Genomic DNA, 10,840 nt, shown 5'->3' with positions numbered 1-10,840 from the left:
TGGAACCAACCCAAATGCCCATCAACAGTAGACTGGATAAAGAAATTATAGGACATGTACTCTACAGAACACTATCCAGCAGTCAAAAACAATGAAACCTGGTCATTTGCAACAAGATGTGAGTAATCTGGAAAACATCATGCTGAGTGAAATAAGCCAGTCCCAAAGGGACAAATATCATATGTTCTCCCTGATTGGGGACAACTAACTGAGCACCAAAAAGGAAACCTGTTGAAGTGAAATGGACACTACGAGAAACAGTGACTTGATCGGCGCTAGCCCTGACTGTTGATGAACAACTTAATACTTTATCCCTTTTAGTACTTTTTTTTTGTTCTATTTCATACTATTGGTTGAACTCTGTAACTAACACACAATTATTCTTAAGTGTTGAAATTTAACTGAAAAGTGATCTCTATTAAATATAAGAGTGAGAATAAGAGAGGGAGGAGATACACAATTTGGGACATGATCAATCTGACTTGCCACAAATGGTAGAGTTAGAAATGTGCCAGGGGATTCCAATTCAATCCCATCAAGGTGGCATGTACAATGCCATCTCACTAGTCAAAGTGATCAATTTCAGTTCACAATTGACCATAATGATAGGATTAAGACTCAAAGGGATCACATAAACAAGTCTAGTGTCTGCTAATACTAACTGATAGAATCAAAAAGGGAAAAAACGTTCCAACATGGGAAGCGTGATAGACAGCAAACTCATAGAATGGCAGGTGTCCTAAATAGCACACTGGCCTCAGAATCAGCTCTTAAGGCATTTGGATCTGGCTGAAGAGCCCATGGCAGTGTTTTAGGCATGGAAAGCCAAGACACTGTGGCAAAAACAAAACAAAACAAAACAAAACAAAAAAACCCTAAATGAAAGATCTCAGCGAGTGAGATCCTAGTAGAAAGAATGGGCCATCAAAGAAGGAGGTACCTTTCTCTGGAGGGAGTAGAGAACTTCCACTTTTACTATGATCCTGTCTAAAAAAGATTGGAGTCAACGAACTCAGAAGGCTTCCATAGCCTTGGCAACTCATGACAAGAGCCTAGTGTAATTACTGATGCCATAAACAAGAGTGTCAAATTGTTAAGTCACAACAGGAGTCATCATGCACTTACTTCCCATGTTGGATCTCTGTAATGTGATGTACAATGTGAATTAATGCTATAACTATCACTCAAACAGTATTTTACACTGTGTGTTTCTGTGTGGGTGCAAACTGTTGAGATCTTTACTTAGTATATACTAAATTGATCTTCTATGTGTAAAGAGAATTGAAAATGAATCTTGATGTGAATGGAATGGGAGAGGGAGTGGGAGATGGGAGGGTTGTGAGTGGGTGGGAAGTTATGGGGGAGGGGAGCCATTGTAATCCAATCCATAAGCTGTACTTTGGAAATTTACATTTATTAAATAAAAGTTAAAAAAGTGTGAATTAATACATTAGAAATTAAAAAACAAACTGGCTAAAAAAAAGTCTGAAGACTGTGGGAGTTGACAAAGTAAAACCCATTTTGAATTAAGGAGAAGACAAGATGAGGTGTCCCAGTTCAGGCAGTGAGGTGTAAAAGGAAGCATGAATTCCATTTTCCTCTGCTTTTTGTTCTATTTAGGCTCTCAGTAGATGAATGATGACCACTTGCCTTGATGTACCCGATTTACTTTACTGAGTCTGCCTATTTAAATGCTGATCTCATCAAAAATACCATCATAGGCACCCAGAAATGATATTTAATCTGAGTACCTGAGTATTAATCTGTGTAATATGAGTATTAATTAAAGTACAATCTTGAATTGTGCTAATTTTGCTTTCCATGGATAATATATATATATATATATAGTATAATGTATATATAATGTATGTGTACACATATATACACAATGTGTATATGTGTGTACACACACACACATTGACCAAGAGACACAACAGAAGCTGAAGAGATTTTTGGCAATAGCTAATGTTAAAGAAATGTGGCCAAATGGACTAAAGTAAGGGCAATGAATAGTTAATAAATCCACACTCCCATGCTAACCTCTTCCCTATTCTGAACCCTGTTGATTCAGAGATGGAATTTGTCAGCAAAATCTTAGATCTACTAATAGATCTACTAAGAAGGGAAAATTTGACTCTGGCAACAATCAGCTTTCTAGATGTTAAAGATAATAATGTAACTGCTGGCTTTTCCTTTCTTTCTCTTGATAGAGAACATTTTAATAATACAGTAGGACTTTATCTGAACTAAGATTTTTCTTTTTTTTGATATATAATTCTTCATTTGACATTTCCTGAGTTTAGTTTTTCTGGTGAGTTAAAAATCTGTTCTCTTTGTATTAATATCATGTTAACATGAAAAGAAATAAAACATCAAATGTTAAAAAAATTTAAAAAGAATATTTGCCTTTACCCTTTAAAAATTATTTAATTTCACTATTTCTCCAGTTTTCACTTTCTAAAAGTTTTCTTTGAATAGATAAGGCAAATTTCACAGAACCAAGATGAGTCAATTTGTCCATGAGCATCAGAAAGCAACAGTAATTTATAGCCATATTATCCCATCAGGGTGGCATGTACCAATGTCATCTCACTAGTCCAAGTGATCAATTTTAGTTCACAATTGATCACACTGATAGGTCTAAGAGTCAAAGGGACCACACAAAAAAGACTAGTTTCTGCTAATATTAAATGATAGAATCAAAAAGGGAGAGAAAGATCCATCATGGGAAGCGGGATACACAGCAGACTCATTGAATGGCAGATGTCCTAATCAGCACTCTGGCCTCAGAATCAGCCCTTAAGGCACTCGGGTCTGGCTGAAGAACCCATGAGAGTATTGTAGGCATGGAAAGCCAAGACACTGTGGCAAAACAAAAAAAAAAAAAAAAAGAAGAAGAAGAAGAAGAAGAAGACCTAAATGAAAGATATCTGCGAGTGAGATCCCAGTGGAAAGAACGGGGCCATCAAAGAAGGAGGTACCTTTCTCTGAAGGGAGGAGAGAACTTCCACTTTGACTATGACCCTGTAGGAATAAGATCAAAGTCGGCGAACCCTAAAGGCTTCCATAGCCTTGGCAACTCATGACGAGAGTCTAGGGAGATTACTGATGCTATAAACAAGAGTGTCAAATTGTTAAGTCAGCAACAGGAGTCACTGTGTACTTACTTCTCATGTAGGATCTGTCCTTAAATTGTGGTCCAATGTGAAGTAATGCTATAACTAGTACTGAAACAGTATTTTACACTTTGTGTTTCTGTGTGGGTGCAAACTGATGAAATCTTTACTTAATATATACCAAATCATTTATATAAAGATAATTGAAAATGAATCTTGATGTGAATGGAATGGGAGAGGGAGTGGGATATGGGAGGGGTGTGAGTGGGAGGGAAATTATGGGGGGGGGAAGCCATTGTAATCCATAAACTGTTCGTTGGAAATTTATTTTTACTAAATAAAAAATTTAAAAAAAGAAAAAAATTTTATAGCCATAGTAATTTATAGCTAATCCTCCACCTGCGGTGCCAGTACCCCGGGTTCTAGTCCCGGTTGTGTCGCCGGATTCTTTCCTGGTTGCTCCTCTTCTAGTCCAGCTCTCTGCTGTGGCCCAGAAAGGCAGTGGAGGATGGCCCAACTCCTTGGGCCCTGCAGCTGCATGGGAGACCAGGAGGAAGCACCTGGCTCCTGGCTTTGGATCAGTGCAAGTGCCGGCTGTAGTGGCTGTTTGGTGAGTGAACCAATGGAAGGAAGACCTTTCTTTCTCACTGTCTATAACTCTACCTGTCTAATAAATTTAAAAAATCATTAAAAAATACATATAAAAAAAGAAAGAAAGTTTATTAAGAGGCAAAATAAATAAATAAATAAAAGAGCCAGTTCTGCCTCCCTTTCCAACTTTTACAAAAGACATTTATTGGCTGGGAAGAATGGGTGGATTTGGGATGTGAGGTTAACTAAGAGGAACCTTAAGTTCTTTATGCATGTATGAGTCAGATTATGTGTCTCCTCACACATTTCAGTTTCAAAAGTGGCAGACTTAGCACATTCCAATGCAGAACTAGGATCCAACCCTCATCATGCACAACTTGCTAGGATGCGGTTATGGCTGGTTTGGATCTAACCTCAGCAAGTCAACAATTCCAACTGAAAGGGCGAAGTGAGAATGTTAATAACTTGCCAATAAGGAAAATAAAATTTTCTTTCAGTGATAACATAAAGAATGTGTATGGGTATGAATCATGTGAAATCAGCGATGTAACTCTGCAGGAGGTTAACATACATTCTTCAGGTCTGTTGATCTGTGAACAGAAACAGTTCATAGTTAAGACAGTGACAGACCAGTGAAATCCTCACAACTTATGAGCAACATCAGTCCAGGCACACTGGATCACTCCAAGAGCAATGTAGCCTTCATCTTTGTATGCAGAAACATTATGATATCTTCATTTAATATTTTGCTTGTACCATTCAGAATCCCTTCTGCCTGACCTAATCCTAGTCAGCGAAGATTTAAACGGAGAAAAACACGCCATGTCAAGTCACTTTAGAGTTAGAAAAGAAACATTTAGATAAGTATTATTATGTTGATAATAGTAGTAGTGCCTAATTTATACAACGTGGTGGAGTATGTATTATAAATTGTATTAAATAATGATTTACCTTTTGAAACCAAACATAAAGATCATTATATACCCATTTTACTAATGTTGAAGATTAATGAGAGGGAGAAATACTTATTGTTTGGTGCTACAAAATAGAGGTACTATTTACAGTCTGAACTGTACAGAGTCATCTAAGTGAATCATTAAAGCATTGGGGATCTCTGTTCTTTTTGTGTAATATGTGAGAATGCCATTCAGCAAGCAAGAAGTTGAAAGGTTACAGGGTTAAAACCTGGAGTTAACATGAGGCAAATCAATATATACAAACATACTTGCCTTATGAGGTTTAAATTCAATGATTCTGTTGTCTCCAGGTACCTCTTAGGAAGCTTCTCTTTTCCACTTAATATAAAGTGAATGCTTTGGAATGGGCAGAAATGATACAAGAACAACTGCCCCAAATGGAAGATGGCCCAGGCTTCCCATTGTTTTCCATCTTGGATTATGTCCACAGTTGCAGTAAAGTTTTTCAGTTATTATGGAAGGAATCTTGCATCACTCAGCAGGATCATTAGACATTATGGTTAAATCCCAGTTGTAGAGATGGTTTCTGTTGATATTTAGCTTAGGTTTAGTTTGGGCGATTAATAGATACCATCATAGTGGGTAAATATACATTCTTGGAAAGAAAAAATCTTTGCTTTGTTGCATGATTTTGGGTTGATTCCCTTTCTCCTGATGGACCTCAACATTTTAAATGAGGCTTCCTTTTATGCTGTCCCACCAAACTTGCTATAGGATTCAGACTATTTCTTGCAGGTTAATTTTTATTTTGAGAGAGGTTTGTGGCCCAGCGTATTTTTCCAGTTGTGGAAGTAGCATTTACAAACTCCCTACACTCATTCATACATGAAAGAGCATTGTTGTCCATTCCCGAGAGCCACAGTCTATATCTCTGATCTGATTTACAACGTCCAGGCATTTCTGGAGAGCAAAGCCTCTCTTTGTACTTAATTAGAGCTAATTTTAGGGAAACAAACAGAAGTAACAATTTGATCACAGAGAACTATAACCTGACAAATAATAGTTCTTTGCTCTTCATTGCACTCCAACTACATGTTGTTAAATATCTGGAATTCTGCACATTTATTTGTTTTCCAAAAAAGGCTTACCTTTCTAATAGCACAGAAACCTGGACTGTGAAGGAATGTTCTATGGCACTAACTTGCAATACTTTTTTCTCTAAACGCCAAGCCCCCTTAACTAAGAGACAGATAAAAACCTATCATCTACCTCATTTTCTCCAATTCCTTCTTTCCTTTTGCCTGTGGGGGAAAAATTAGAAAATGGTTGTCAGTACATTAAGGACACAAGGCAGAGAAAAATGTAGGTTCCTGAAATGTTTAAGCGAGATGGAAATCATCTGCTTTTGGGAACTGCCTAACAGAATTTAGCTGGTGCATTAGTTACCCAAATTACCTCTTGCTTTTATCACATAGACAATATACAGCTGAGTTGTTAAATGATGTGCACCACTTTTTTTCCCCTAAGAGCAGGATTGGACACTTAATCAGGTCAATAATTATTCAGGCATTAGCACAGTCTTCTTAAAGTGTAACGGTGACTCACTGGGTGTATAGTCATTATTACTGATTAGCAGGAAATTATTTTTGCGCATCAGTGGTTCGTGTGAAAACAGCTAAATTTATTATGCTGGGTTATTTAATAGGTGGGCCATGTGAGAAATCTGGTCTTACTGCTGTGATTGAATCTTTATACACACACCAATAGATAACTATTGAAAAACTTTATTGAGTAGTAACTGGCAGTCACTACTGGATCCAACTTTTTGAAGTTTTATACTCATCTTAGACATCCTACTTCCACAATAAAGTTAATTTACAGACAAATTTATCTGATTAGGAGATAAATGGAGAGTTAAAAATGTAAATAACATGAAAAGGGAGTGGCAGCAGAGAATAATTTGGAGAAAGACAGAAAAAGAAAGGAAGAATCGGCCGATGGAGTAACAGCGATAGGATATCATTTAGTTGGAATTGTTGGACAATTTTGATAATCGGAATTTCTGCCTTGTTTACACACTGTGTAACATTATAATGGAAGGCAAATTCTAAATTTCATTTCTATCATTTTTCCATAGAAAATATTCCAAGACGAAAATTTGCAAAATATTGCCAGAACCTTCCCCTTTTGGGAGCAGATAAATGCATCTGAAAAATGATATATTTATTTGATATTGATCTTGATTGTGATCTTACTTTGTTTTTACTTCTATTCTGTCAACTCAGAATATTTTGAAAAATCAACATAATATATATGTTTATTATTTGTTGCTGAAAGGCAAGGATTCTTTTTAACACATGACCACATTATCATCATACTGAAAAAAATAGAGGTGATATGTTAATATTATGAAATGTCAGTCACTGTTTAAATCCCTCCAATCTTGTAATAGCTTGTTTGCAGGCTGTTCATTCTAATCAGTATCTAAATAAGGCAAAAATATTTAATGCATTTTTTCTTACCTTTAAATCCATAAATTATCTCTCTTACTAATTTTTATTCTTGCAATTTATTTGTTGAAACCCAGAATACCTGTGTATCTTGTTCTGATTCAGTCTTGTTACTTTTGGGAAAAAAAAACAACACCATTTTATATGTAGTGTTTTATTTTCTACCAAGAGACACATAATATCTGGTTGTCTCCCTCTTTGTAGGTTACAGTTAAGAGTTTTTTAAGTTTTGGAGATAGTATGTTAAATGTTTGGCTGTTTCCATGTATTTCCTAAGTAGTGTAGTGATTTAGTTACATACCATCACATAAATTACAGTGTATTTTTAAAAAAAATCATTTTGCATTCATGGATTTTAAGCTGTTTGATGGGCATCAATCTGCTGTAGTTTCTCTTTTAATGATTCTCAGTTTACCTGTTTTTGGCATGAAGAAGATTTTCATTTCAAAGATGAAAATGAAAGAGTTGTCTTCTATTTGGATATGATTACAATCGTCTGATGTATTCCTTGCTATCAGACTTGTCCTGAACATTTCCTTTCACAAACCTGGAATTAGCCATTGCCTCAAAAATTCCTGCTTCCTTTTAGGAGGTAATGGTATTTTTTAGATCAAAAGTAAAGTTAGGACCTGTATTTCCACTTGGATTTCATCAGTGTTCACTTATTGTTTCTAGGTCTTTTCGTTATTTTAGTGGACAGGCTCATGAATGGTATTTTTTAAAGAGAGTAAATCAAGAGTTTATAGGTTCCTTTATACTTCTTATTTATTATTATGAAATTTTTAATGAATTCCATTGATTTCATAATAACTTATTTGTTTTTCTTATATTTAATGCTTATAATGTTTTTTAAACCTATTATAAATAGTTTTTTTCTGCTTAAAGCTCTTTTTGTTTTTAAGGGCAATTTTGCTCAGAATAGCAAAAAAAATTCACTGTTTTTGTCACTTGAAATTATTTTTCTTTTTTGGTTGAGCTACTGATTAAATATATAATAATTCTAAAATTTCTTCTGAATTTTGGAGCTTGCAGCTTTTCCCTTTTGATGTAATTTCATCTTTTAAAAATATTTGGAGTCAGTGTTATGGCTTAATGGGTTAAGCCGCTGCCTGCAATGCCAGTGTTCCATATGGCTGCCAGTTCCAGCTCCAGCTGCTCCACTTCTGATCCAGCACCCTGCTAATGTGCCTGAGAAAGCGGCAGAGGATGGTTCAAGTACTTGGGCCCCTGCACCCTGGTGAGAGATCTGGATAAAGATTCTAGCTTCTGGTTTTGGCTTGGCCCAGCCCCAGCCATTACAACCAATTGGGGAGAGAAACCAGCAGATGGAAGATCTCTCTCTCTCTCTCTTTCTCTGTCACTGTTTCTCCCTCTTTCTCTCTGTTGCTCTGCCTTTCAATTTAAAATAAATAAATGAATGAATAAAGGAGACTTTAACACTTTTTTTTTTTATTTGACAAGTAGAATCACAGACAGTGAGAGAGAAAGAGACAGAGAGAAAAGTCTTCCTTCTGTGGTTCACTCCCCAGATGGCAGCTATGGCAGGAGCTGTGCAGATCCAAAGCCAGGAGCCAGGTCCTTCCTCCTGGTCTCCCATGCGGGTGCAGAAGCCCAAGGACTTGGGCCATCCTCCACTGCCTTTCTGGGCCACAGCAGAGAGCTGGACTGGAAGAGGAGCAACCAGGACTAGAACCGGAGCCCAGATAGGATGCTGGCACCGCAGGTGGAGGATTAACCAAGTGAGCCACGGCGCTGGTCCAGGAGACTCTAACACTTTAAAAAATAATGAAATATTTATATAGTTGCAAAAATCTACAAATCCAGTACAGACACTAATTTTATAGCTTATACTCTTATTGTCTCATGAAACGAAATATATGTGTGTATATTTATATGACTTGTTAGATAAATATGAATAGTAGGGCTTTGTTTTATCCAGCATTAAATCCTAGAGATTACTCTACAGATGTCTGTAGAGCTATTCTTTCTCAACATTTGCATTGTTTTCTATTGTGTGGATTTGCTATATAGTGTATTTAATAAGTTTCCTATTGATGAACATGCATTTGTTTACAATCTTTAGCTATTGCAAATGGTATATTAATTCATAGCCTTACACATAATTTAACCCTTAAACAATTAATTTTTTAAAAATTTATGTATTTATTTCAGTTGTAGAGTTACATAGAGAGAGAGGTAGAGACAGAGAGAAAGGTCTCCCATCCACTGGTCCACTTTCCAAATGTCTGCAATAGCCAGAGCTGTGCCGATCTGATGCCAGTATCCAGGACCTTCCCCCAGGTCTCCCACATGGGCACAGGTGCCAAAATACTTGGGCCATTTTCCACTGCCTTCCTGTGCCATCAAAATAGACCTAGATTGGAAGAGGAGCGGCTGGGACATGAACCTGGCGCCCACTTGGCATGCTGGTGCGACAGGCAGTGGCTTAATCTTTTGTGCCACAGTACTTGCCTCCAATTAAATTTTTTTAGGATGGATTCTGAGAAATGGAATTCTTGGGTCAAAAAACAAATGTCTGTGTGATTTTACTGTACACTGGCAGACTTTTTTCTACCCTTTCATGTTCTCACTGGTAGTGTATGAAAGTACCTGCTTTTCCCAAGTTTCATAACAGAGTATGTTATTAATCATTTGGATATTTTAAAAATAGGCCAGTGCCACAGCTCAATAGGCTAATCCTCCATCTGCGGGGCCGGCACACCAGGTTCTAGTCCTGGTCGGGGTGCCTGATTCTGTCCCGGTTGCCCCTCTTCCAGGCCAGCTCTCTGCTGTGGCCCAGGAGTGCAGTGGAGGATGGCCCAAGTGCTTGGGCCCTGCACCCACATGGGAGACCAGGAGAAGCACCTGGCTCCTGGCTTCAGATCAGTGCAGTGCACTGGCCGCAGCGGCCATTGTGGGGTGAATCAATGGAAGGAAGACCTTTCTCTCTGTCTCTCTCTCTCACTGTCCACTCTGCCTGTCAAAAAAAAAAGGAATAAAAATATATATTTAATATATTTATGTTTTCATTTATTAAATGGCAAAGTGATAGAGAGGAGAGAGACAACGACAGAGATCTTTCATCTGCTGTTTCACTCCAAAAATGCCTGCAATGAGTGGGTCTGGGTCAAGTTGAGTCTAGTACCCTATTACTCCATCAGAGTCTTCTTTGCAGGTGGCAGGGACCCAAGCAGTTGAGACATCACCTGCTGTCTCACAGGCTGCAGGGTACAAATCAGCAGGAAACTGGATTGGAAGCAGAGCAGGGACTCAAACCCAGGCATTCCAGTATGGGATGCAGGCAACCTGATTAGCGACTTAACCATCACAACGCCCACCCAATCTTTGGGTTTTTACTATTCTGTTAAGTAAAAGATTAAAACTTCCCACGGTTTAATTTGTATTTGTCTTAATAAGAAGTTGTTGCTCATGTTTAATAAGTTTTTGTGTTGTTTTAGTGAGCTATATGATCATATGATAATATGATAGTAGTAATAAGATAACATGTAGTATCTTAATATATAATTGTCGGCATTTTGCTTCTTCTCTTTAAAGGTTAACATTTAATGTGTTAGGGGTGGTTACATGTTGCAAACACGGCTGTATTCCTTCACTCTTTCCTCTACCCAAAGTTATTTTGCAGCTCTACTTCTGTGAAAATTAGTCACCTGTAAAACTTCATCACTTGAAGCATAAGAGTATCCTG

The sequence above is a fragment of the Lepus europaeus genome, chromosome 2 (assembly GCF_033115175.1).
Source record: "Lepus europaeus isolate LE1 chromosome 2, mLepTim1.pri, whole genome shotgun sequence".
In the NCBI taxonomy this organism is placed as follows: domain Eukaryota; kingdom Metazoa; phylum Chordata; class Mammalia; order Lagomorpha; family Leporidae; genus Lepus; species Lepus europaeus.
The sequence above is the reverse complement of the archived record's forward strand: the minus strand, read 5'-3'. Positions refer to the sequence as shown.